Source organism: Musca domestica, unplaced genomic scaffold (assembly GCF_030504385.1).
Source record: "Musca domestica strain aabys unplaced genomic scaffold, Musca_domestica.polishedcontigs.V.1.1 5, whole genome shotgun sequence".
Taxonomy (NCBI): domain Eukaryota; kingdom Metazoa; phylum Arthropoda; class Insecta; order Diptera; family Muscidae; genus Musca; species Musca domestica.
Window position 1 is genome coordinate 5234320 of NW_026712346.1, and position 26464 is coordinate 5260783.

Sequence of the window (26464 nt, forward strand, 5' to 3'; positions counted from 1 at the left end):
AATACGGTGCTGCTAGTCTTCTTCGATCGTTTCTCTAAATGGGTGGAACTCGTCCCAATGGGGAAAGCAACAGCAAACGGGGTAGTCAAGGCCTTCCGACACCATATCCTAGCTAGATTCGGAACACCGAACGTCATTATCACAGACAACGGCAGTCAGTTCACCAGCCGAGAAGTAGAAAGGTATCTAAAAGAGATTGGAGTCAGACATCAATTTACCGCCCCGCATTGTCCCCAAGAAAATCCCACAGAGCGAGCGAATCGAACTGTGAAGACAATGCTGGCCCAGATCTGCCGAAACCAGCATAACACGTGGGATGAATATCTTCCGGAAGTGAATCTAGCAATAAATACGAGCACTTCTGACACTACGGGTTACAGTCCCGCCTTCCGGGTAACCTTTGCGACGAAGTAATTAGTGGTACTGGGACGCTAAACAGATCTACGAGGGAAAAGGTAGAAGATCTACAATACATTTTCAAACTAGTACGACATCACATGGCTCGCACAGGAGAAGACCAGAGAAGGCATTATAATCTACGTCGAAGACAATGGAAACCCTCCATAGGGAACTTGGTCTGGGTTAGTCAGCATCCGTTATCGAAGGCATTTGAAAATTTTGCGGCGAAATTAGCCCCGAAATTTGACCGACCGTATGTAGTCTTGATATTCAAGCCCCCGGTGATTGTGAACGTGCGAGGTTTCGCCCGAGGTGATCTGAGGTCCGCACACCTTAGTGAGCTAAATCCGTACGTTCCGCCGGAACCTCGCGAACACGGTCATATAGACCCGCAAATGAACGTGGAACATAGTAATGACAACGGTGATAACGTTTCTCTTGTTTCTTCCCTAGATCTAAACAATTCCGCCATCGCCATGGAAAATCACGCAACTCCACTAAAGACCTTATTACAAGCAGCAGTGGCAAGATAGTGTAGAATGTAGAAGCGGAAAAGCCGGCTACATCAAAAAAGCGTTGCGTGGTAAAACGCTAACGAATGTCCTCCAAGAAGGTTCCAGCAACTCCACTGTCGTTGCCACCGTGCTTCGTCAGACTTGAGGGCCTGGTGCTGAAACCGAAACCCGTCGCCGCCGTCACGCCCCTTACCGCTATCAGAGCCCCAGCAGCCGAGATAATAGAGATCTCGGACAAAGAGCCGACAACGCCACCGCGGCCGAGACGTGTGCCCTTCAATCTCCCAACACCTCCACCGACTGTATCGCCGCTACCTAGCATCATTGTCCTGGATGACGACGAAGCACCAGTGACGTCAAATTGTAGCCCGTATCGGCAGAACCCGAACCGAACCGCACCGCTCCGCAACCTGCCCCGTCAGCAACGGAACGTCCCAGGGGTGGCGAAAGCTCGGAGGAAGAAGCCCTTGGCATAATGTTCAGCCCCCCACGAGTCGCCACGTCACCACGGTATGCAGATTCCACCGAGTCGAGGTCGACGCTTCGAGATTGCACAGTGTGGTGGTGGTGCCCGAAGCCCGGCCCTTCCCCTTAACAATTTTGCCTGTCGGGAGGAAGTCATACAGGGACTACAAAAGCACATGCGCATGAGGCTCGACTTACGTTTTCGAGGAAAACAATTTAAAGGAATCGTGGAGGTGTGTAATCGGCGTTTTCGGCTACTAATTGACCGCCAGGGAAAAGCTATTATAATCTCCCAGTGACGACGCTGTCTCCGAGGAGAGGGAGTAGTGTGACGTCGGCAGTCGCCAACTCGTTTCCGTCCACACAGCTCGGACTTTTATTTTTTTCCTTGTTTAAATTATTTTTTATTATTATTATTATTTTTATTATATTCTTTTTTTATTATTATTTTTTTATCATTTGGATTTTTTTTTGTTTATTACAAATATATGTACATGAATTCATGAATTAATCCATGCCTTAAATAGAAATAACCTCGTTATTTCTTTGCTTGTCCGATTTTCCCTCATAGTTGTTTGTGTCGAATCATCAGCATCATCAAAACAACATACCGTTAGGTCACTGTGCGTTGGACATAAACAAGTAGCAACAACATACATGCGGTAGGGAACTGCATGCGCGCGTTGGACATAAACAACATACAAGCGCAAGGGCTGCTTATGCACTCGTTAGACATAAACAGGTAGCAACAACATACATGCGTAAGGGAAACTGAATGTGCGCGTTCGACATAAACAACAAGCAACAACATGCACAGGCAAGGGAATCTAATGCGTGCGTTAGATGTAAACATGTAGCAACAATTTGCATAGGCTAAGGATGCTAATGGACAACAATAAGCATTCTGTTGCTAATGAAGGGCAGAAGGCTATAAAAGGGGCTCATCGAAATAGAAAAGGGACAGTCAGTGAGAGTGAAAAGTGGTGGACACATCAGCAAGCCGTAACCAGAACCAAACATCCTGCAAGTGGTGAGTAGAGTGGTTGGAGTTATAAAAAGAAACTCAGTGCTTCGTACGGGTATAAATCCGAATCAACCTTTAATATTTCGTAATTCTCTAAGATACGGAGTAGGTGTGGTATGTTCTGCACCACAACTTAAATTTTAAATCCCGAATTTTTTCATGTGGCCCTCCCAGTCGGATTTGAACTAGCGACCTATGGTTAACAGGTGTTAATATAAATCGGACCTAGTGGGATTCAGTTCAAACACATAAATTTGAACTGACACAGTCCTGACTAGCTCTTTATTATTCTCATTCTTTTATACAAATAATTTCTTAACATAATTGATTACTTGCGTAAAGTAAAACTAGGTCAAATATTATTAATACAAAGCGAATAAATGAAATTGTTAAATATTGAACCTAAATAAACGTTAATAAATGGCTTACATGAAAATGCTGAATTAACAAACTAGAAAAAAGCTGTAAATACGTAGGTATGTAGATACGTATATGTTAACATTCTCCGCCGCGTTGACAGTGTTCAAGCAGAAACGGAGCAATTTGTCACTGATTGGTGAGTTCTTACAGCTGGAGTAGGTGTAAATTGAGCTGGTTTGTTGAACCTTAAATGCATTCTCCAACTCAGCAGAACTAGCAGAATAATAATGCAGCAACATAACGAGGTGTAGCTACCTGCATGATGGTGAAGACTGGTGGAGTGGTTAAGTTGTGGCAAATGCTTAAGAGTTGATTCATTCAACTGCCGTTGTATATTATCCAATACTTCCAGATGAACCTTGTAAGAAGTAGTGTTCGTAAGCGTTAAAATCTTTTCTATTTCCTGTGGTGGACTTATAGAATGGATGTCTTTTAATTTCACATATAAAGTGTGTATGCTATTTGAGGGTTCAAAATGTCCATGTATGGTAACAAAATGGTTCTTCATGACACAGTTGGAACCCATCGCCATTATTCCGGCATTATTGATGATGATAAGATTTTTCTCCGTACCGCATACAATAGAAAATTCAACATCGACAGTAGTAGCGAAGATCCATCTATTTTGATGATGCAATTGGGTCCATACTGTAGATCCAATAATCTTGTTGAGATTGCAATTGGCAGTTGAATGATTATTAAAGATATTGACTTCACAGGGGTTGGCGACTGCGTTCCTCCGGAGTTTGGACCGCTGATTTCTACAGATGTATTCGTCATTCTTTGGTGTAAGGCATCTTGATATGTCCTCAGGTTGGAAAAGTATGTATTCGTCTCTGTGCGCATCTGTAGCCAAGTATGACTTTTCTGGCTTAATGGCTATTAGAGTGCATTATGGGGCTATTTGCGATCTTCATTCTTTTCCTCGGGATGGTATCTTTCCCATCTTCCTCTTGCCTAGAAGAGCCGATGTCACCCTGCGTTGTCTGGTCTGTGTATAATTCACTATGCTCTTCTGGAAACAGTGGAGCCAGCCTCTGAATGGCCCGTTTGTATACTCCAGTTGATGTTTTCACATCAGCAACTCGTACAGCTCTATCGTCACCAGCAAACACATTGAGAATTCTTCCCAATGGCCACTTCATCGGTGGTAAATTATCTTCCTTGATGATGACCATATCACATTTCCGAAGATTGTTCATCTTTCTCCTCCATTTGTTCCGTTGTTGCAGTTCGTAGAGGTATTCATCCGACCATCTTCTCCAGAACTGCTGCTTGATATGTGAGAGCAGCTTCCAATGAGATGTGCTGGAGGTCTTAACAGATTCCGCTCTGCTGTCTACTTGTGTAGTTAAAGCCTCCCCGATTAAAAAATGTCCTGGTGTCAGTGCTTCAAGACAATCAGGATCGTTTGACAAAGGCGGGAGCGGCCGGGAATTTAGGATTGCTTCTATCTCGATTATGATCGTTTCCAATTCCTCATGTGTTAGGTTTTCCGTTGACACGCTACGTACCAAGAGACGTTTCGCGGACTTCACTGCTGCTTCCCATAGACCTCCGAAATGCGGTGCTCTTGGTGGGATGAAATGAAAGTGTATTGTAGATATGTATTTTCAGATAGCTCCGCTAAATTATTCTTGGCTCCAACGAAGTTCGTAGCATTGTCGCAATATATGTTTTGGCAGTGTCCACGCCGCGCAATGAAGGGTTTAAGTGCGCCAATGAAAGCTTCTGTGGATAAATCAGACACAAGTTCTAGGTGAACTGCCTTTGTCGCAAATCAGCAGAAGACAGGTACATAGCCTTGGTTGGTCGCTTACCCCTCACTTTGTAATGTATCCAAAATGGCCCACAATAATCAACCCCAGAGTTTATAAATGGCCGTGCGGGAGTTACTCTTGTTGCTGGCAGCTGTCCCATTATTTGTTGATAAAGCTGGGGTCGTGCTCTGGTGCACCTTATACATTTTTGAATCGTTGATGTGGCAGTTATTTTCCCTCTGATTGGCCAAAATCGTTGTTTCATTGTGTTTAACACCGCTTGAGGTCCATAATGTTTGTTTTCTTCATGAATCGTCGTAAAAAACAATTTTACTAATGGACCGTTATATGGCATCTCCGACGCATCGGCAAACACATGTAATTGCACCTTTGCCGGAATCTGCCCACCGAATACATGCCGTGGTATTTTGAAATTGTTGAGACCTTCCAACTCGCTTCGAAATGTTTTCCAAGTAGCACAAAGTTTTTCGGGTAATGGTTCATCCCATCCTAATGCAAGTTGCCACAGCTGCTGGATAAACATCTTTGCTTTTACAACAATTGGTGCAAGCAGTCCAAGTGGATCAAAGAGTTTAGCTAGCTCAGACGTAACTGATCGTTTCGTTATTACTTGATAATGATCAATATTTGCCTTCACGCAAAAATGGTCGGCCTGAGGCATCCAAAGTCTTTATCGTTTTGCTTTCATCAAAATCTAGATTGACTTCCCAATCACTATAAGGTATATCCTTTAGCAATTTTGGACTGTTTGACGACCATTTCCTTAAGTTGAAGCCGTGCTTTTTCAAAATGATTATCAATTCCTTTTGCGTCTCCATCGCTATGTTTAAGCTATCAGCCACCGAGACCATCGTCCATATAAAAGTTCTCTTTTAGCATTTCTGAACCAAGGGGATAGCGATCCAAGTTGTCGTCTGCGATTTTCTGTAGACACTTTGTGGCAAGGTACGGTGCTGCACAAGTTCCATATGTAACAGTATTGAGCTTGTAATAGCAAACTGGGTGCGATGGGTCTTCCCTCCAAATGATCAGTTGATATTTCTGATCATCGGGGTGAATAAAGATTTGTCTATACATTTTTTCAATGTAACTTCACAACTTACAAACTTTGGTAATCGGAACCGTAGCAGGATAGAGAACAGTTCACTTTGCACAGTTGGTCCTGTGTACATTAAGTCATTTAACGAATGACCCGATGACGTTTTCGCGGATACATCAAATACCACCCTTAATTTTGTCGTGGTACTATCTGGTTTAAGCACACAGTGATGCGGAATGAAATATTTAGGGTTCGACACTAAAGTCACGTCAATTTTCTGCATGTGTCCTAGCATTTCATATTCCTTCATGAACTTGATGTATTGCATGCGGATATCATCCTTCTGAAGAAGCCGACGTTCAAGACTCATGAACCGGTTATACGCCATCGCATGAGATTTTCCCAATGTTGTTGGAGATTCTTGGAAAGGAAGACTAACTAACCGTTCGGATCCGTCTGGACATGCTGATTATAATGAGACTCGCAGCGGGTTTCCAGCGGAGACATACCCTTTCTGTTGCTGCTACTTCCTCGAGTTTCCATAGCTTCTCAATTGATTGTGCCAGTAAAGTTTCACTATCGAAAATTGCACATGTTTGCGCTGCTGATGTGACGTTCGTTGATGATTGTTCTATTAAGCCGCCTACTATCCAGCCAAGCGCAGTGTTCTGCAGAATTGGTTGATTATTATTCAGTTTTATTGTACCCGGTTGCATTAGGCTGAAGTAAAACTCCGCCCCGAGTAGGATGTCAATTTTTCCTTGAATATTAAAATTTGGATCCGCCAATTTAATGTTCGTTGGAATCTGCCAGTTAGATATGTCCAAATCGTGATTCGGTTGTGCAGGTATAATCGTTGGTAAAACAAATGCTTCCAAATAAGATGAAAATCCAGAATTGTTAGACTACATTTGTATGTTCACACGATGATAAGCCTTCTTCTGGATTTTTCCAACTCCGTCAATAGACAAAAAGGTCTCTGTTGTTGCAATTGATAACCTTTTCATCAGCCGTACTGTAACAATATTTACTTGTGAACCGGAATCAAGCACAGCTCTGAACTCGCCTGACATACCATTTGCAGCTTTTATGGTGACTCTCGTAGTGGCAAGAATTACGTTCTTCTGATCTTCTGCTGATGCCGAAGAAATTACAGCAGTATTGACTGGTGTATGATGAGGTTCCTGTTGGCTGGTTCAGAATACGTTCTACCAATGTTGAAACAAGAACCCGTTTGTTATTGTACCGTTCTTGGAGCAACATCCATGCAGTTGCGTAGTTGTCCTCTGTCAAGGCTTAGTGGCCTATGAGTTTTCCAACTTCGCCCGACAAATTTGTTTTTAAGTTCCACATCTTTTGGACATTAGGAAGATGCTGCTTGTCCACCATCTCCAGAAAGAGTTCATAGAACTGACGCCACTTCAGACAATCCCCATTGAATTGAGGGATTGTTACCTTTGGTAGTGGAAGTGAGTTGTGTGCTACCAAGTCAGTTCCCAATTGAGGTGTGCTTGTTATATTGCCACCCCATTTCTCTTTCAGTTTTGCCAGCCTTATCAAGTTGCTTTAAACCGCATCTTCTAGGCTATCGTAGTTGTCTTGATTCAGCCCGATTCTCGAAGGATCCTAGACCTGTTGCCAAATTTCATCGTACAGGCCTGTAATTTGACTCCACAGCCCTTTAATCGACTCTTCTTTTATCACATAGACTTGTTTTGACTGTCCCGTCTCTATATTTTCCAAACTCTGCAGAAGGCGACCGAGGGCTGTCACTTTCGCCTTTACCCTTCGGGCCAGTCCCTCAACTTGAGCCGATGCAGGTTCCTTAACCTGGGCTGATGCTTGGGGTTCTGAATCATTTTCTGGCGATCTTGCCTTTGAGGGTTTATCTGGATTGACCTTGGCAGACTTCAGCTTCTCCAACTCCGCCTTTATATAGTCCACTGTTGCATTGAACTTTTCTCCTATGGCCTGGTGCAGATTCTCCGCTATATACGGATCATCCTCTGCCAATGATGGATCTTTGTGGATCTGGTTTTCTGCCGATTCAAACGTCTGCCAAAGCTGCTCTAGCTCCTTACGCTTGCCAATGTAGAATTCCTCAGTTCTTCTTTCAAGCGGTGCCTTCCTAATTGTCGCTATGAATTTTTCGAAATTACTGCCCCTTACTTCTTGTTTGACTATAAGGTCTTGAAGCGATGCCATTGTTGATATTTAAACTCAGTACGATTGTTGAGATTTAAATTTCCAAAGAAATTTGTGCACAACATGCGTGTGTATCACGTCTGACAAAACTGGATATATGTTGCCAAGTCCTTTTCCACTTTTGGGGCAGAAGGCTGTGTTTAACGACACGTATCACGATCAACCTCTTTTACCACTTGTGGGGTAAAAAAATGTGTGTAAACGAACGCGTATAACGACCAAAATCCTTTAACACTTGTGTGGTAAAAGGATGTGTGTAAACGAACGCGTATTACGATTCAAATCCTTTACCACTTGTGGGGTAAAAGGAGGTGTGTTAACGAACGCGCATTACGAACAAAATCCTTTACCACTTGTGGGGCAAAACGATGTGTGTAAACGAACGCGTATTACGATCAAAATCCTTTACCACTTGTGGGGCAAAAGGATGTTTGTAAACGATCACGTCGGGGTCACCAAAAAATGTTAATATAAATCGGACCTAGTGGGATTCAGTTCAAACACATAAATTTGAACTGACACTTACAGTCCTTAAAATTCTCCTTACAAGCACATAAACTTGAAGGAAAGACGATGATTATTAAATAAATCCAAATTGGTTATGGTCGCTTCATAAAAGACAACTGACTAACTCTTTATTATTTTCATTCTTTTATACAAATAATTTCTTAACATAATTGATTACTTGCGTAAAGTAAAACTAGGTCAAATATTATTAATACAAAGCGAATAAATGAAATTGTTAAATATTGAACCTAAATAAACGTTAATAAATGGCTTGCATGAAAATGCTGAATTAACAAACTAGAATAAAGCTGTAAATACGTCACAACTAAACTACAACTTAAATATAAATAGGTATGTAGATACGTATGAGTTAACAACAGGAAAGTGCATTTCTTTTGAATTTAAGGTAAGTATTTTACAGAAGAGTTCTACCAAGAGCAGAAATTGCAGAGATTACATTGTCAGATTCTTGAATCGGTTTATGATTTTTGAGACCCTTGATCAATAAAGGCACGGATCGTGAAGGATAAAACAGACATACTTGTCAGAATCTCGAATCTGTTTATGATTTTTGTGATCCTTGATCAATAAAGGCACGGATCGCGAAGGATAAAATATTTTTTTTTAAAATGAAAAAAAATTATATTGAATATTCCTTGTATCAGAGTATACAGCAGCGGAAGTGGTAGTCTTTACATCTTCGTAATATTCTACATGGTATGATACAGAAACGGATCTTAGTAATTGCAAATCTGGTTTCTGATGATTGCCTCCATCTAAATGTTGTGTGTTTTGATGTGGTTGTTGTCATGATTGACAAAGGTATTTGCTATTGTATTTATTTGTGATATGCCCATATGAAAAACGTTTTTCATATATCTTGTTATCTGAAAATAAAATTGTCTTCGGAGTGAGGTCAAGAACGATTTTTCAATATCGTAATGAATATTCTTACCGACAGACTCCACATGCTTATGTTGAATATTCCTTGTATCACAGTATACAGCAGCGGACGTGGTAATCTTTACACCATCGTAAGATTCTACATGGTAAGATGCAGAAATGGATCTTGGTACTTGCAAATTTGGTTTCTGATGATTGCCTCCATCTGTGGTATTTGATGTGGTGTTTGATGTGGTAGTTGTCATGATTGACACAGGTATTTGCTATTGTATTTATTTGTAACATTATAGATTATAGAAATTTGTAAAAAGAAATGCTTATTTCTGCTCGGGTTTTGTTGTTAATGAATAATCGAGATTTAGACCAGGAAGTTGAACTCTTAACAAATTTATTTAGCCAATTTCCTGTGGACAAAAAGCCTAACAATAATAACATAATGTTAACGACAGCAGAAAGTATACGCGCGCTTGTTGACTCTATCATCTCGGCAGACTTGAGGGTCCAAAGAGACCAGTTTGAAAAACAAATTTCTGATATTAACAATAAATTCGATAAATTTTCAATATCGACCCCTGAAGTTGTGTCTTATAAAGAAATTGAAATAAATCCACAATGTCGGTGCGATGAGTCCTCAGACGTCGTGAAATCCCTACCTGAATTCGATGGCAAACATGAATCGAATGTTTCCTGGCGCCAGGCTGTTCACACAGCCTACAAGGTATTTGAACCATACAGCGGCACTGCCAGGCTGTGGCAATCATTCGAAATAAAGTAAAAGGTTCAGCCAATATGGTGTTGTCATCTTTGAATACCGTTGTAAGCTTTAAAGCCATAATTGCCCGCCTGGATTTTATGTACTCGGACAAACGTCCGATTTACTTAATTGAACGAGAGTTATCCACTCTTCGTCAGGGTACTATGACACTATTAGAATTCTACGACGAAGTAGAGAAAACATTCACTCTACTTATAAATAAAAATGCTATGTCATACGAAGGTGCTGTTGCAAATTCTATGAACGAAAAATACCGGATGGATGCGTTACACGTTTGCATCTCCGGCATCAAAAAGGTTTAAGTAACGTAGCTTTTAAGTAACGTAAGTAACTTTTTCTGCCCGCCCGTCTGATTAACCATCAGCCCAAGAGGTCGAATCAAATCGGGAAAGATATCAAAATCCTCAAAATCAGAACCTGTCACAACAATTTTAAAATCGATCAATTTGGCAGACGGGAAAAAGACCTAATAGCGGTCCTGCCAAGTATACTGGGCCAAAACATCAAAAAATAAATCATCTTTCCCAAGCTGAATCCGAACGCCTTAGAAACTACCACCAAGTTGCGGGGACCGAAGCAGACGATGTTGAAATTGATGCTCAGGACAAATTCGACCAGATTAATTTTTAGGAGCAGTTCCCTGCTACCGTTTGTAGAAAGAGAAGTGGCAGGAAAAATCATTAAACTACTTCTAGATACGGGTGCTTCGAAGAATTATATTAATCCTATAAAAGGTTTAAAAGTCATAGTTCCAGTAAGCAACCCATTTACGGTGAAGTCAATTCATGGCTTCACAGCAATTAAAGAAAAGTGCACGGTGAATATTTTTTAACACCAATAGTATTTTTTTATCTTACCTTCTTACCTTATCAACGTTTGACGGTATCATTGGCCTCGATCTGTTAACATAGACAAGTGCAACATTGAATTTCGAGAGTAGGGAATTTAAAACTATAGTTGGCATCGAGAAAACCCATTTTTTAAAATGCGTAAATGTAAATTTAACGCCAGTTGAGGACTTAAAGGTGCCCCAAATATCGCAGGAAAATTTAGGGAAATGATAAGCTAATTTTTTGGGCGTTATTGCAAATCCTAAAGAATCACTCCCATACAATACGAATATTGTAGCTACTATTCGCACCAATAGTGGCTATATAGACTATACTCATATCCCATTGGTGTAACTGACTTCGTTAACAACGAAATTAAAGTTCTTCTGCAGATTGGCATAATGAGACCGTCTAGTTCACCCTATAACAATCCCGTTTGGGTTGTTTATAAAAAGGGAAAAAATGAATACGGCAACACTAAAAAACGATTAGTGATAGATTTCGGGAGATTAAACGGGGTCACTGTCGATTACAAATACCCAATAATGAAATAACCCTTATTCTCTCTAATCTCAAATGTTATGTTTATGTTGACGATGTCATAATTTTCTCTGAAACAGAGGTAGATCACGTCAAGCACATATTGAATGGGTATTGGACAAATTATATGCTGCCAATATGAGAATTTCCCGGGATAAATCACTTTTTTTTAAAAAAGCTTCTCCAACTCCGCCTTTATATAGTCCACTGTTGCATTGAACTTTTCTCCTATGGCCTGGTGCAGATTCTCCGCTATATACGGATCATCCTCTGCCAATGATGGATCTTTGCGGATCTGATTTTTTGCCGATTCAAACGTCTGCCAAAGCTGCTCTAGCTCCTTACGCTTGCCAATGTAGAATTCCTCAGTTCTTCTTTCAAACGGTGCCTTCCTAATTGTCGCTATGAATTTTTCGAAATTACTGCCCCTTACTTCTTGTTGGACTATAAGGTCTTGAAGCGATGCCATTGTTGATATTTAAACTCAGTACGATTGTTGAGATTTAAATTTCCAAAGAAATTTGTGCACAACATGCGTGTGTATCACGTCTGACAAAACTGGATATATGTTGCCAAGTCCTTTACCACTTTTGGGACAGAAGGCTGTGTTTAACGACACGTATCACGATCAACCTCTTTTACCACTTGTGGGGTAAAAAAATGTGTGTAAACGAACGCGTATAACGACCAAAATCCTTTAACACTTGTGTGGTAAAAGGATGTGTGTAAACGAACGCGTATTACGATTCAAATCCTTCACCACTTGTGGAGTAAAAGGAGGTGTGTTAACGAACGCGTATTACGAATAAAATCCTTTACCACTTGTGGGGCAAAACGATGTGTGTAAACGAACGCGTATTACGATCAAAATCCTTTACCACTTGTGGGGCAAAAGGATGTGTGTAAACGAACGCGTATACGATCAAAATCCTTTACCACTTGTGGGGCAAAAGGATGTTTGTAAACGATCACGTCGGGGTCACCAAAAAATGTTAATATAAATCGGACCTAGTGGGATTCAGTTCAAACACATAAATTTGAACTGACACTTACAGTCCTTAAAATTCTCCTTACAAGCACATAAACTTGAAGGAAAGACGATGATTATTATATGGTCGCTTCATAAAAGACAACTGACTAACTCTTTATTATTTTCATTCTTTTATACAAATAATTTCTTAACATAATTGATTACTTGCGTAAAGTAAAACTAGGTCAAATATTATTAATACAAAGCGAATAAATGAAATTGTTAAATATTGAACCTAAATAAACGTTAATAAATGGCTTGCATGAAAATGCTGAATTAACAAACTAGAATAAAGCTGTAAATACGTCACAACTAAACTACAACTTAAATATAAATAGGTATGTAGATACGTATGAGTTAACAACAGGAAAGTGCATTTCTTTTGAATTTAAGGTAAGTATTTTACAGAAGAGTTCTACCAAGAGCAGAAATTGCAGAGATTACATTGTCAGATTCTTGAATCGGTTTATGATTTTTGAGACCCTTGATCAATAAAGGCACGGATCGTGAAGGATAAAACAGACATACTTGTCAGAATCTCGAATCTGTTTATGATTTTTGTGATCCTTGATCAATAAAGGCACGGATCGCGAAGGATAAAACAGATTTTTTTAAAATAAAAAAAAAAAAATATATTGAATATTCCTTGTATCAGAGTATACAGCAGCGGAAGTGGTAGTCTTTACATCTTCGTAATATTCTACATGGTATGATACAGAAACGGATCTTAGTAATTGCAAATCTGGTTTCTGATGATTGCCTCCATCTAAATGTTGTGTGTTTTGATGTGGTTGTTGTCATGATTGACAAAGGTATTTGCTATTGTATTTATTTGTGATATACCCATATGAAAAACGTTTTTCATATATCTTGTTATCTGAAAATAAAATTGTCTTCGGAGTGAGGTCAAGAACGATTTTTCAATATCGTAATGAATATTCTTACCGACAGACTCCACATGCTTATGTTGAATATTCCTTGTATCAGAGTATACAGCAGCGGACGTGGTAATCTTTACACCATCGTAAGATTCTACATGGTAAGATGCAGAAATGGATCTTGGTACTTGCAAATTTGGTTTCTGATGATTGCCTCCATCTGTGGTATTTGATGTGGTGTTTGATGTGGTAGTTGTCATGATTGACACAGGTATTTGCTATTGTATTTATTTGTAACATTATAGATTATAGAAATTTGTAAAAAGAAATGCTTATTTCTGCTCGGGTTTTGTTGTTAATGAATAATCGAGATTTAGACCAGGAAGTTGAACTCTTAACAAATTTATTTAGCCAAGTTCCTGTGGACAAAAAGCCTAACAATAATAACATAATGTTAACGACAGCAGAAAGTATACGCGCGCTTGTTGACTCTATCATCTCGGCAGACTTGAGGGTCCAAAGAGACCAGTTTGAAAAACAAATTTCTGATATTAACAATAAATTCGATAAATTTTCAATATCGACCCCTGAAGTTGTGTCTTATAAAGAAATTGAAATAAATCCACAATGTCGGTGCGATGAGTCCTCAGACGTCGTGAAATCCCTACCTGAATTCGATGGCAAACATGAATCGTATGTTTCCTGGCGCCAGGCTTTTCACACAGCCTACAAGGTATTTGAACCATACAGCGGCACTGCCAGGCTGTGGCAATCATTCGAAATAAAGTAAAAGGTTCAGCCAATATGGTGTTATCATCTTTGAATACCGTTGTAAGCTTTAAAGCCATAATTGCCCGCCTGGATTTTATGTACTCGGACAAACGTCCGATTTACTTAATTGAACGAGAGTTATCCACTCTTCGTCAGGGTACTATGACACTATTAGAATTCTACGACGAAGTAGAGAAAACATTCACTCTACTTATAAATAAAAATGCTATGTCATACGAAGGTGCTGTTGCAAATTCTATGAACGAAAAATACCGGATGGATGCGTTACACGTTTGCATCTCCGGCATCAAAAAGGTTTAAGTAACGTAGCTTTTAAGTAACGTAAGTAACTTTTTCTGCCCGCCCGTCTGATTAACCATCAGCCCAAGAGGTCGAATCAAATCGGGAAAGATATCAAAATCCTCAAAATCAGAACCTGTCACAACAATTTCAAAATCGATCAATTTGGCAGACGGGAAAAAGACCTAATAGCGGTCCTGCCAAGTATACTGGGCCAAAACATCAAAAAATAAATCATCTTTCCCAAGCTGAATCCGAACGCCTTCAAAACTACCACCAAGTTGCGGGGACCGAAGCAGACGATGTTGAAATTGATGCTCAGGACAAATTCGAACAGATTAATTTTTAGGAGCAGCTCCCTGCTACCGTTTGTAGAAAGAGAAGTGGCAGGAAAAATCATTAAACTACTTCTAGATACGGGTGTTTCGAAGAATTATATTAATCCTATAAAAGGTTTAAAAGGCATAGTTCCAGTAAGCAACCCATTTACGGTGAAGTCAATTCATGGCTTCACAGCAATTAAAGAAAATTGCACGGTGAATATTTTTTTTAACACCAATAGTATTTTTTTATCTTACCTTCACTATCAACGTTTGACGGTATCATTGGCCTCGATCTGTTAACATAGACAAGTGCAACATTGAATTTCGAGAGTAGGGAATTGAAAACTAAAGTTGGCATCGAGAAACCCCATTTTTTAAAATGCGTAAATGTAAATTTAACGCCAGTTGAGGACTTAAAGGTGCCCCAAATATCGCAGGAAAATTTAGGGAAATGATAAGCTAATTTTTTGGGCGTTATTGCAAATCCTAAAGAATCACTCCCATACAATACGAATATTGTAGCTACTATTCGCAACAATAGTGGCTATATAGACTATACTCATAACCCATTGGTGTAACTGACTTCGTTAACAACGAAATTAAAGATCTTCTGCAGAATGGCATAATGAGGCCGTCTAGTTCACCCTATAAAAAGGGAAAAGATGAATACGGCAACACTAAAAAACGATTAGTGATAGATTTCGGGAGATTAAACGGGGTCACTGTCGATGACAAATACACAATAATGAAATAACCCTTATTCTCTCTAATCTCAAATGTTATGTTTATGTTGACGATGTCATAATTTTCTCTGAAACAGAGTTAGATCACGTCAAGCACATATTGAATGGGTATTGGACAAATTATATGCTGCCAATATGAGAATTTCCCGGGATAAATCACTTTTTTTTAAAAAAGCGTTGAATATCTTTATAGTTTCTAGAAATTGCATAAAAATAAATCCAGAAAAGGTAGAGGTCATCCTCAAGTATAAAAAACCTGAAACATACTTTAATGTAAGGTCGTTTTGTGGGATTGGCAAACTACTACATATGCTTTATTAAAGATTTTGCGTCTATTGCCAAGCCACTAACCAATATTCTAAAAGGCAAAAACGGCAAAATTAGTGCTTCCCAATCGAAAAGGATAAAAACAAATCTTAATGAGAGGCAACTCCAGACGATCGAAAAACTTAAGGAAATACTTGCGTCTGAAAATGTGATTTTACAATACCCAGATTACAAAAACCGTTTGATTTGACGACGGACGCCTCGTCTGCTGGTTTAGGTGCAGTCTTGTCCCAAGACGTAAAACCAATAACCATGATTTCAAGAGCTTTAAAAGATAGATAATTAAATTTCGCTACGAATAAAAGATAACTACTGACCATAGTATGGGCTTTAAAGAAACTCAGGAACTATTTATAAGGCGTGAAAAATTTGAATAATTTTACGAATCCGAACGGCAAAATTAAACGTTGGAAAGCGTTCATTGATGAGCACAATGCAAAAATCTTTTATAAACCTGGAAAAGAAAACTAAAAAGCTGATGCCCTGTCCCGACAACACATTCATGCCTTAGAAGAAGGCGTACAGTCGGATATTGCGACAGTGCATAGCGAGTTGTCGCTCAATACACATTCGAAAAGACAGGCAAACCAGTAAACTGCTTTCGGAACCAAATAATAATAGAAGAAAACGGAAGTGATTCAGTAAGAACAAACCATTATATTTGGTAAGAAAACTCGACATTTCTTGTATTTCTCAGATAGAGAAAAAATTTTCCAAAGAATATGCGATGTAGTTAAAAGTGAGGGGCATTCATTCAACACAGATTAGTGGAAACATTCCCGTCAACCACATTCCGTTACGCTGATCACATAGTAACTGACATTTATGACAAAAACGAACAAATAGAATTTAATGTCTTGGAACAAATAGGGCACATAGAGCCGCCCAGGAGAATGTAAAACATATTCTGCAATACTATTTTTTCCCCAAAAATGGCGATGATAGCTAACGAGGTGGTTTCAAGCTGTAAAGCATGCCAAAAATTGAAATACGATCGACATCCCAAATTCTTGAAGAAACGCCCATTCCTTCGTATACTGGGGATATGTTGCATATCGACATTTTCTCAACTGACAAGAAATACTTTCTCTCTTGCGTTTATAAATTCTCAAAATTTGCAATCATCCAATTAATCGCTTCCAGAACAATTAAAGACGCGAAATCCGCCATTTTATAGCTTATGAACTATTACCCGAGGACAAAAACAATATACTGTAACAACGAACCATCTATTAATTCCGAAACAATCAAGTCTATTTTACATAATCGGTTTAATGAAGAAATCTCCAATGCTCCACCGCTTCATAGCTGCTCAAATGGACGGGTGTAGAGATTTCACAACACCTTGGTAGAAATAGCACGATATCTGAAAATCGAAAGAAACTTTGAAGACACAGACGACTTAATACATCAAGCAATAATAGAATACAATAGGACAATTCATTCAGTCACGGATAAACGACCCATTGACATAATTCATCCGCTGACTAGTGAACTTAAAACGGAAATTAGAGAAAAAATTTTGAATGCACAAAATATTCAGTTGCAAAGGTTAAACCAAACAAGACAAACCAGACTTTTTAATGTAGAGGACAAAATCCTCGTAAAATAAAATAAACGATTAGGAAATAAACTTATGCAATTGTACACCGAAAAAAAAAACTGTCGCAGCAGACTTGGGGACCACAGTCTTAATAAAATGGAGGGTGGTCCATAAAGACAATTTAAGGTAATTAACATAAAACTTACTTTTGATTTTCTTTTTCGTGAGGATTTGGACAATGCTTCTTCTTACGGTGACAATATCGGCAAAAATGATTTAAGCGGAATTCGGATATCTAAATCACTGAACAAATTTAACCATGTACTAAGTGATCGTAAAAGAGAATGAAGTGAGAATCCACTTTCCCAGGTCACACATGAGACAGCTATTGGAATCGGATATACGACATATGAAGACGCTTATAGAAACACTGAAGATTCATCATATGTATACTCGAAGTCTAAATTTTCTGGGTACCGCGTTAAAAGTTGTAGCTGGCACTCCAGATTTTGATTTTTGACGACGAAAAAATTAAATTTACACAGAAAGAGCGCTTTGAATCAGAACATAGGCAGATATGCACTAACACTAAAACCCAAGAAAAAATAAACGAATTATCGGAAACAATAAATATTTTGATAAATAACGAAAAAACAAAACAGATAAACACGGAATATTTATATGAGAAACTGCTATCAAGAAATAGAATTAATATCATGTAACTTGAAAACCTAATGTTATCTATCAGTCTTTCAAATTAGAAATAATTAGCGCACCTATTTTAGACTCCAGTGATTTGGAGAATTTAATCAATGACCGCTCTACAAATATCACTATTATCGATATTATTGAAGTGTCTAATATTAAGGTCGTGTTAAACGATAATTTTGTACATTTTATAATACAGTATCCTAGGATTAAATTAGTTTGTAAGAGAACAATAAGGCATCCAGTAGAACACAACGGCACTATCCTTAATTTTGTTGAAAACAACAACATAGCTGATTGCGACAGAATAATTCCAATCGTAATCTGCGTGGCAACCCTTACTGCAACCTTCTGTAGTGAAAGCAAAATACAACTTGTGCGCAACAACTTCATTCTGGAGAGATCGCGCAGTGCACCGCTCATCCAAGCCACCTCGAACCGTTAACAGTTATAGATGATGGCGTTATCATAATTAATTGTAAAATGGTTATCATAAATGGACAACCAGTAAACGGCACGGCCCTCATTACGTTCGATGAAGAAGTAACGATTAATAACTCCATATACCGGAATTTAGAAAGCTACCTTAAAAAATATCCAGTACCAGCCGTGTCAATGATCCTCAAAATAACGGGTCATCAAGAAATTCCGAGTTTGCCAAATATTACCAAAAACGTCAGATAGCCCGACTACAACGGGAGCTTCAAGTTGTTATTGACAGTTTCAAGAAGTCCGTGTACGTCCTTCATCTAAGCGAGGGAGGAGTTAACACAGTCTCCCATCAATAAGTCGTCGTCAAATAAAACACACGTTGGTGTCATGATGTTGATGCTAAGTCATCACTTATTGCAGACATCATACGATGAAATATTTGCAATTCGATACTCCAACAAGCGACTCCAGCAAGTAGCCTACAGCAAGCAGCCAACAGCACAAAAGCGAACACAACGCCCATAGCCCCATATAACGGTATCCCCCGATATTCGGTATTTTCATGATTTTAGCGACAGTATTTACAAGAATTATTTCAAATTTCGTATTTAAAGTTCGTAATGGACACAAAAGCCTATGAAATACATGTTTGTATGAAGGACCACGTCTTCTTTTAGCGACAGTATTTACCAGAATTATTTGAAATTTGGTATTTGAGATTCGTAATGGATACTACAGTCTATGACAGAAAATTGTCTGTGCAGGTCCACGACTTCGTATAGCGCCAATATAGCAGTACCTCCCTATATTCGGTATTTTGAAGAGTTTAGGTACAGTACCCACCGAATTGGTTTAAGATATCGTATTTGACGTTAGTAATGGATGCTATAACCTGTGACAGAAAATTGTCTATGCTGGTCCAGGTCTTCGCACAGCTCCGATATAACGGTACCTCCCTATATACGATATTTTGATGATTTTAGCTACATTATTCACCGTATATTTCAAGTTTCGAATTTGAATAAGGTAATGGCTAATGGCAAACAATGCCTATGTAGGTCCACGTCGTATAGACCCCAATATAACGGCTATGCTGAGCCAAAACATCAAAGAATAAATCATCTTCCCCAAGCTGAATCCGAACGCCTTCAAAACTACCACCAAATTGCGGGGACCGAAGCATACGATGTTGAAATTGATGCTCAGGACGAATTCGACCAGATTAATTTTTTAGGGGCAGTTCCCTGCTAAACTAAACTACTTCTAGATACGGGTGCTTCGAAGAATTATATTAATCCTATAAAAGGTTTAAAAGGCATAGTTCCAGTAAGCAACCCATTTACGGTGAAGTCAATTCATGGCTTCACAGCAATTAAAGAAAAGGGCACGGTGAATATTTTCAACACCAATAGTCTTTTTTTATCTTACCTTCACTATCAACGTTTGACGGTATCATTGGCCTCGATCTGTTAACATAGACAAGTGCAACATTGAATTTCGAGAGTAGGGAATTGAAAACTATAGCTGGCATCGAGAAAACCCAATTTTTAAAATGCGTAAATGTAAATTTAACGCAAGTTGAGGACATAAAGGTGCCCAACTATCGCAGGAAAATTTAGGGAAATGATAAGCTAATTTTTGGGCGTTATTGCAAATCCTAAAGAATCACTCCCATACAATACGAATATTGTAGCTACTATTCGCACCAATAGTGGCGTTCCTATCTACTCAAGACTATACTCATATCCCCCTGACTTCGTTAACACCGAAATTTAAGATCTTCTGCAGAATGGCATAATGAGGCCGTCTAGTTCACCCTATAACAATCCCGCTTGGGTTGTTGATAAAAAGGGAAAAGATGAATACGGCAATACTAAAAAATTATTAGTGATAGATTTCAGGAGATTAAACGGGGTCTCTGTCGATGACAAATACCCAATAATGAAATAAACGTTATTCTCTCAAATCTCAAATGTTATGTTTATGTTGACGATGTCATAAAAAAGAAAACTAAAAAGCTGATGCCCTGTCCCGACAACACATTCATGCCTTAGAAGAAGGCGTACAGTCGGATATTGCGACAGTGCATAGCGAGTTGTCGCTCAATACACATTCGAAAAGACAGGCAAACCAGTAAACTGCTTTCGGAACCAAATAATAATAGAAGAAAACGGAAGTGATTCAGTAAGAACAAACCATTATATTTGGTAAGAAAACTCGACATTTCTTGTATTTCTCAGATAGAGAAAAAATTTTCCAAAGAATATGCGATGTAGTTAAAAGTGAGTGGCATTCATTCAACACAGATTAGTGGAAACATTCCCGTCAACTACATTCCGTTACGCTGATCATATAGTAACTGACATTATTGACAAAAACGAACAAATAGAAATTAATGTCTTGGAACAAAATAGGGCACATAGAGCCGCCCAGGAGAATGTAAAACATATTCTGCAATACTATTTTTTCCCCAAAAATGGCGATGATAGCTAACGAGGTGGTTTCAAGCTGTAAAGTATGCCAAAAATTGAAATACGATCGACATCCCAAATTCTTGGAGAAACGCCCATTCCTTCGTATACTGGGGATATGTTGCATATCGACATTTTCTCAACTGACAAGAAATACTTTCTCTCTTGCGTTTATAAATTCTCAAAATTTGCAATCATCCAATTAATCGCTTCCAGAACAATTAAAGACGCGAAATCCGCCATTTTCTAGCTTATGAACTATTACCCGAGGACAAAAACAATATACTGTAACAACGAACCATCTATTAATTCCGAAACAATCAAGTCTATTTTACATAATCGGTTTAATGAAGAAATCTCCAATGCTCCACCGCTTCATAGCTGCTCAAATGGACGGGTGTAGAGATTTCACAACACCTTGGTAGAAATAGCACGATATCTGAAAATCGAAAGAAACTTTGAAGACACAGACGACTTAATACATCAAGCAATAATAGAATACAATAGGACAATTCATTCAGTCACGGATAAACGACCCATTGACATAATTCATCCGCTGACTAGTGAACTTAAAACGGAAATTAGAGAAAAAATTTTGAATGCACAAAATATTCAGTTGCAAAGGTTAAACCAAACAAGACAAAACAGACTTTTTAATGTAGAGGACAAAATCCTCGTAAAATAAAATAAACGATTAGGAAATAAACTTATGCAATTGTACACCGAAAAAAAACTGTCGTAGCAGACTTGGGGACCACAGTCTTAATAAAATGGAGGGTGGTCCATAAAGACAATTTAAGGTAATTAACATAAAACTTACTTTTGTTTTTCTTTTTCGTGAGGATTTGGACAATGCTTCTTCTTACGGTGACAATATCGGCAAAAATGATTTAAGCGGAATTCGGATATCTAAAACACTCAACAAAGTTAACCATGTACTAAGTGATCGTAAAAGAGAATGAAGTGAGAATCCACTTTCCCAGGTCACTTATGAGACAGCTATTGGAATCGGATATACGACATATGAAGACGCTTATAGAAACACTGAAGATTCATGATATGCATACTCGAAGTCTAAATTTTCTGGGTACCGCGTTAACAGTTGTAGCTGGCACTCTAAATTTTGACGACTTTGAAAAAATTAAATTTACACAGAAAGAGCGCTTTGAATCAGAACATAGGCAGATATGCACTAACACTAAAACCCAAGAAAAAATAAACGAATTATCGGAAACAATAAATATTTTGTTAAATAACGAAAAAACAAAACAGATAAACACGGAATATTTATATGAGAAACTGCTATCAAGAAATATAATTATTATCATGTAATTTGAAAACCTAATGTTATCTATCAGTCTTTCAAATTAGAAATAATTAACGCTCTTATTTTAGACTCCAGTGATTTGGAGAATTTAACAATGACCGCTCTACAAATATCACTATTATCGATATTATTGAAGTGTCTAATATTAAGGTCGTGTTAAACGATAATTTTGTACATTTTATAACATAGTATCCTAGGATTAAATTAGTTTGTAAGAGAATAATAAGGCATCCAGTAGAACACAATGGCACTATCCTTAATTTCGCTGAAAACAACAACATAGCTGATTGCGACAGAATAATTCCAATCGTAATCTGCGTGGCAACCTTACTGCAACCTTCTGTAGAGAAAGCAAAATACAACTTGTGCGCAACAACTTCATTCTGGAGAGATCGCGCAGTGCACCGCTCATCCAAGCCACCTCGAACCGTTAACAGTTATGGATGATGGCGTTATCATAATTAATTGTAAAATGGTTATCATAAATGGACAACCAGTAAACGGCACGGCCCTCATTACGTTCGATGAAGAAGTAACGATTAATAACTCCATATACCGGAATTTAGAAAGCTACCTTAAAAAATATCCAGTACCAGCCGTGTCAATGATCCTCAAAATAACGGGTCATCAAGAAATTCCGAGTTTGCCAAATATTACCAAAAACGTCACAGAGCCCGACTACAACGGGAGCTTCAAGTTGTTATTGACAGTTTCAAGAAGTCCGTGGACGTCCTTCATCTAAGCGAGGGAGGAGTTAACACAGTCTCCCATCAACAAGTCGTCGTCAAATAAAACACACGTTGGTGTCATGATGTTGATGCTAAGTCATCACTTATTGCAGACATCATACGATGAAATATTTGCAATTCGATACTCCAACAAGCGACTCCAGCAAGTAGCCTACAGCAAGCAGCCAACAGCACAAAAGCGAACACAACGCCCATAGCCCCATATAACGGTATCCCCCGATATTCGGTATTTTCATGATTTTAGCGACAGTATTTACAAGAATTATTTCAAATTTCGTATTTAAAGTTCGTAATGGACACAAAAGCCTATGAAATACATGTTTGTATGAAGGTCCACGTCTTCTTTTAGCGACAGTATTTACCAGAATTATTTGAAATTTGGTATTTGAGATTCGTAATGGATACTACAGTCTATGACAGAAAATTGTCTGTGCAAGTCCACGTCTTCCTATAGCCCCCATATATCAATACCTCCCTATATTCGGTATTTTGAAGAGTTTAGGTACAGTACCCACCGAAATGGTTTGAAAAATCGTATTTGACGTTAGTGTCTATGCTGGTCTATGATGGCTTATTCACCGTTTATTTCAAGTTTCGAATTTGAATATGGTAATGGCTAATGGCAAACAATGCCTATATAGGTCCACGTCGTATAGACCCCAATATAACGGCTATATTCGGTATTTTTAAAATTTAACAGCATTTTTTAAGGACTTTATTTTTTAAAATTTCCAAATTCGTTCCGAATTGGGGAGGGTATTCAAAGTTCGGCACGGCCGAACATACTGCTTTTTAACATGTTTGAAAATAAATCGGATTTTCCATTAGTGCAAGTTCAGCGGTTTTTGAAAGTTTATTCATCCTTTTCGTAATACTTAGCAACATGCATATATTTTTACCGTAAATTTGGCAAAATTTAATCGGTTTTAATTTGTTTCTAGAAGAAATTGGTTTCTATAGTGAATAATTGAGTTGGTTTTACCTTGAATTTTGAATATTGAGTTATTTTTCCGAAATTTGTTCGAATTATATTGGTTTACTAGAAGAAATTTGTGTCCCAATTAAACATTTTGTCGTTTTCTGGAAAATTTTAATGGTTTTTGATATATTTTTATACCCTCCACCATACTATGGAGGGTATATTCATTTTGTCATTCCGTTTGTAACTCCTCGAAATACTCATGTCAGACCCAACAAAGTATATATATTCTTGATCAGCGTAAAATTCTAAGGCGATCCAGCCATGTCCGTCTGTCTGTCTGTGTGTCTGTCTGTCTGTCCGTCTGTCTGTCTGTCTGTTGTAATCACGCTATCTTTCGAACAAATTGAGATAGAAGGCTAAAATTTTGCACACATGTATATTTTGCCAGTAGGCAGGTTAAGTTCGAAAATGGGCCATGTAGGTCCAAGTTATCATATAGCCCCCATATAATGGTACCTCCCGATATTTGGTATTTTGATGATTTTAGCGACATTATTCATCGGAATTGTTTCAAATTTGGCATTTGAAGTTCGTAATGGATACTACATCGTGAGCCAAAAAATGAGCCATGTAGGTCCACGTATTCATATAGTCCCCATATAACGGTACCCGCCGATATTCGGGATTTTAATGATTTTAGCGACATTGTTTACCGGAATCGTTTCAAATTTGGTATTTGAAGTTTGTAATGGATACTAAATCCTAAGTCAAAAAATGAGCCATGTAGGTCCACGTCTTCGTATAGCCCCCATATAAGGGTACCCCCCGATTTTCATGGGTGTGAAGATAAATTGGAAAGTTAAATTGGATGTTAACAGACACAGTTACTTAACAGAGCTTTGTTAAAGACTGAGTAAAAAAGAAAATTTTGAAAAATATAATTATTTGTTAATTATTATATTAAAATTTATTACTTCGGTAATAAAAATAGCTTGAATACAGATAAAATAAATAATATGCAGCACCAACTATAGAACAAACCGTTTCAGACACCCGAATTGGCTCATATCTTTATTATGATGTAAAAAAACGGAATGGACCAATGTGCAAAGCCTATAAAACCTGCGCGGATCAAACTAGGCTTAAATGAAAGGTCTCTCCGAGCACTTTCAGCCCATATATTGGTTATAGTCCAAAACCGTTTCAGAGACCCAAATTGGACCCATCCTTAATAATAATAAGGTCCTAACAGATTGAACCACTGTGCAAAGCCTATAAAACCTGCGCGGATCAAACTAGGCTTAAATGAAAGGTCTCTCCGAGCACTTTCAGCCCATATATAGGTTATAGTCCAAAACCGTTTCAGAGACCCAAATTGGACCCATCCTTAATAATAATAAGGTCGTAACAGATTGAACCACTGTGCAAAGCCTATAAAACCTGCGCGGATCAAACTAGGCTTAAATGAAAGGTCTCTCCGAGCACTTTCAGCCCATATATAGGTTATAGTCCAAAACCGTTTCAGACACCCGAATTGGCTCATATCTTTATTATGATGTAAAAAAACGGAATGGACCACTGTGCAAAGCCTATAAAACCTGCGCGGATCAAACTAGGCTTAAATGAAAGGTCTCTCCGAGCACTTTCAGCCCATATATAGGTTATAGTCCAAAACCGTTTCAGAGACCCAAATTGGACCCATCCTTAATAATAATAAGGTCCTAACAGATTGAACCACTGTGCAAAGCCTATAAAACCTGCGCGGATCAAACTAGGCTTAAATGAAAGGTCTCTCCGAGCACTTTCAGCCCATATATAGGTTATAGTCCAAAACCGTTTCAGAGACCCAAATTGGACCCATCCTTAATAATAATAAGGTCCTAACAGATTGAACCACTGTGCAAAGCCTATAAAACCTGCGCGGATCAAACTAGGCTTAAATGAAAGGTCTCTCCGAGCACTTTCAGCCCATATATAGGTTATAGTCCAAAACCGTTTCAGAGACACAAATTGGACCCATCCTTAATAATAATAAGGTCCTAACAGATTGAACCACTGTGCAAAGCCTATAAAACCTGCGCGGATCAATCTAGGCTTAAATGAAAGGTCTCTCCGAGCACTTTCAGCCCATATATAGGTTATAGTCCAAAACCGTTTCACAGACCCAAATTGGACCCATCCTTAATAATAATAAGGTCCTAACAGATTGAACCACTGTGCAAAGCCTATAAAACCTGCGCGGATCAAACTAGGCTTAAATGAAAGGTCTCTCCGAGCACTTTCAGCCCATATATAGGTTATAGTCCAAAACCGTTTCAGAGACCCAAATTGGACCCATCCTTAATAATAATGTAATGTATAATATGGCCTTACAGAATATTAGACTTAATGATTGCCTTAAATATGTTTACAATTTTTAAAAATTATTTGTCCACTCTTGGTGTTCGATTGCTGCTTGTATAATTTGGTGGTTGTTTATTATCCATATATGTAAATATTTGAAGTCTTCCTGAAATTTTGAATTTAAAATCAATTAC